Source organism: Myotis lucifugus, unplaced genomic scaffold, assembly GCF_000147115.1.
Source record: "Myotis lucifugus unplaced genomic scaffold, Myoluc2.0 scaffold_63, whole genome shotgun sequence".
Taxonomy (NCBI): Eukaryota; Metazoa; Chordata; class Mammalia; order Chiroptera; family Vespertilionidae; genus Myotis; species Myotis lucifugus.
In genome coordinates this window covers 4,983,099-4,986,764 of record NW_005871111.1, presented here as the reverse complement: position 1 = coordinate 4,986,764, position 3,666 = coordinate 4,983,099, and the positions used below count along the sequence as shown (strand labels likewise).

General features: G+C 41.0%; 1 pseudogene; it reads left to right on the top strand.

Moving 5' to 3' along the window:
* Positions 1-573: 573 nt before the first annotated feature.
* LOC102420015 lies at positions 574-1,987 on the top strand (annotated as a pseudogene).
* Positions 1,988-3,666: the final 1,679 nt, after the last annotated feature.

Below are 3,666 nucleotides of genomic sequence, written 5' to 3'. Positions count from 1 at the left end.
TCATAGTGAGTGATCAAACTACCAGTCTCTCAGTCGAACTCCCGAGGGGATACTTTGCATATTAGCCTTTTATATATATAGATTACAGTCTTCTCCAGGCTCTGTAGACAACTTATTTTTCCTTAGTCCTGCCGTAATGACCGGGCCTGCCACTTTTTCTACCAAGGTTCCATCATATGTTGTGGTCTAATCCCTTAAGAAATTATAACATCCTTCTATAGTTTTAACATAACTTCTAACCTTATTCCTTACAAAATAATATCATAAGGCCCATTATATTAGCTTTGAAATCTGACCAGATGGACCTGACCTAAAATATTCTTTTTGATTATATCATCTTTCACAGATAGAAGAATAAAATTGTATGTGTGGAGGAGCTCAGTTCATCCAACTTATCTAACTAAATTTTGAAGAAACATAAAACTGAGGAAAATTTGACTTTGTCTGCAGGTATTAGTCATAGGCATTATTAAAAAGCAATGGCGATCACCAGGGTGGAGCAAACAGAAATGGCTGCCAGTCAGCCCTGCACTGGGGAAGTCCCAGCACTGGAACAAGGACCGCTGTTCTTCCATGGCACCAGCCAGTGTGGGCAACTGTAGTGTAAGCAACTGCAGTGTGGGCAACTGCAGCCCTGAAGCAGTGTGGCCCAAAACGGAACCTCTGGAGTTGGAAGTACCCCAGGTACCTATACAGCCCTTCTATAGCTCACCAGAGCTGTGGATCAGCTCTCTTCCAATGACTGACCTGGACATCAAGTTTCAGTACCGTGGGAAGGAGTATGTGTAGACCTTGACCGTGAGCAACCCCCAGGGCTCTTCTATGGGGATCTGGGTCCCATGCCTGACCAGGAGGAGCTCTTTGGTCCTGTTAGTCTGGAGCGGGTCAAGTTCCCAGATCTGGAGCACATCACCAATGAGAAGCAGAAGCTGTTCACCAGCAAGCTGCTAGACGTCATGGACAGAGGACTGATCCTGGAGGTCAGCGGTCACGCCATTTATGCCATCAGGCTGTGCCAGTGCAAGGTGTACTGGTCAGGGCCACGTGACACATCACTTGTTGCTCCCAACCTGATTGAGATGCAAAAGAAGGTCAAACTCTTTTGTCTGGAAACATTCCTTAGTGATCTCATTGCCCACCAGAAGGGACAGATAGAGAAGCAGCCGCCATTTGAGATCTACTTATGCTTTGGAGAAGAATGGCCAGACGGGAAACCCCCGGAAAGGAAACTCATCTTGGTTCAGGTTATTCCGGTGGTGGCTCGAATGATCTACGAGATGTTTTCTGGTGATTTCACACGATCCTTTGACAGTGGCAGTGTCCGCCTGCAGATCTCGACTCCAGACAGCAAAGATAACATCGTTGCTCAGCTGAAGCAGCTGTATCACATCCTCCAAACCCAGGAAAGCTGGCAGCCCATACAGTCTACCCCCAACATGCAGCTGCCCCTGGCCCTGCCGGCTCAGTAATCTCGAATGCCATCTTCCTTCTCTTTTTTACAATATTGTACATATGGATTTTTTTTTATTATTTAGACTTAACCAGCTTGTAAAACCCCTTTTCTTTCTAACAATGTTAGTAGTTTCTGACTCTCCAAATATGCCTGGTTCTTAAAGTTGATTTAATTTATGGAAAAATCACCCTTTATACTTTCCCTTTCTTTTTTATAAACATCCCAATGGTAATAGAATTGTAGTAGAAGGAGATTTGGACACCAGGGTTCTAACGACGGCTTTACTCTCAATGTACGACCTTGAACCAAATCATTTAACCTCTGGGCTTCAGATTCATTACTGTCAAGTGAAGGGGTTGGAATGATGCCTGAAATAATGCCAGCTTTAAAACTCTGACTCGATGACCTCATTCTACTTGTACAAGGCAAAACTGCCTGGAACAGAACCCTTCTGAATTGTTCTTGTACCACTTTTTTTTTTTCCTTGCCTTCATTAAAGTTCCCTCAAGCACTGAAAAAAAAAAAAAAAAAAAAGCAATGGCAGCACACATCTAAAGACCATCTAATTGAAAGAGGATTTAATGACCCCCCCCCCCACCCACCAAACACTCAAACCTCAAGATTCAAGCCAATGTCAACCACTGGTAGGTTTGATCCTATTGGTTCATTTAGTTATTTATGCAGATGTACACAATATTATCTACCATGTATGCAATATGATGGTAAAAGCAGAAATGTTCTTACAATCTAGCTCACCCTTTTATTTATCACAAACATACAGGTAGTCAGTGTTTATTAGTTATGACAGTTAAAAGATATATTTTTGTTCTTATAACATGTTGCTTCTACATTAACAATGTAAGATATCTATTATTCACTATCAGTTGAAAATTTCCCAACTACCCCTTATTTTTCTCGATTATGGAGGACATAGAGAAACATGATTCTCTAGGTTAGTGCTGACTCTCCTTTGTGTGGGAGAGAAGGGCCCAATGGGTTCCCTGGGAGCCCATTAAAATAAAAGCATGTTCTTGGAAAGTGTAGTTGGAAGAATAAACTAAACTTCTTAACATTCCCAGTCTGGAATTTACCCTTTTACTCCTATTATTAGTTTCACTAACTGGAATGTTCATAGAAATGGCATCAGATGAAGGCCAATACATATCTCAGCTGGTAAAAGTCTCATCAAGTAAGACTTGGCTCTATAACTAATTCAACAAGAGTAACACAGGGCTGAGCAGCTTGCAATTTCCTGTAGAAGTCTTTAATGTTGGAACTTGAGATCCAATTCAACTGCATTTAACTGCATCTTAATAGTGTTCCCTTTTAATGGGATAAATCTTAAGTGTCGTTGGCTTAGTTTGTGAGAGCTTCTTGAGTGTTCTTAAGCTTTGCAGAATGGTGCTCAGAAAATCTGTCTTTAGTGTGCTGGGTGCTTGATGAAAGGCTAATAAACTTAGACTGCATTTACTGAAATTTATTATCAAGTTGAAAATAGATCACAGATGAAGTATTGTATTCTTTTCTGGGTCTGTACTTCAACATAAACACTGACAATAATAATATATAAGGTGCAGGAAGTATCACTTAGGAAGGGGCCTAAGAGGAAAGTTTTATAAATAATAGTTGAGAGGATATTGGATGTTTTCTGTGAAGAAATGAGGATTCGGGGTTGGGGAAGATGTCAGGAATTGGAGAGAAGTGGAATTACAAATAATTTGCTTGTTTAGGTTTGCTCCAAAAAGCTGCATGAAGACTCAGTGGAAGTTTCTGGCAGGCAAATTTGGGGGGGTCTAAAATTAGGGAGGAAAACTAGAGCTATTCAAATATAGAAAGAGATGCCTCTCAAAATAGAATCCATCTCAGACTGTGATATTTCAGATGAGACTGGGGACCATACTCCTTATAATCTGTAGAAGAGAATCCTGCGATTGGAGGAAGTAAATCTGATATAGGCACAAAGGGTTAAGGTCTTGGAGTTGGGCACACCTGAGTAGACCAACTTCTTAAGTTCTGGGCAATAAAAGTGAGTAAGGCATTTACCTTATATGAACCCAAGTTTTGTCATTTTATTTTATACATTGTTAAAAAATATGTTTTTATTGACTTTAGAGAGAGAGAGAAATATCAATGTGAGAGAGAAGCATTGACCTGCTGCCTCCCACATGCCCCCTACCAGGGATTGAGTTCACAACCCAGGCATGTGCCCTGAC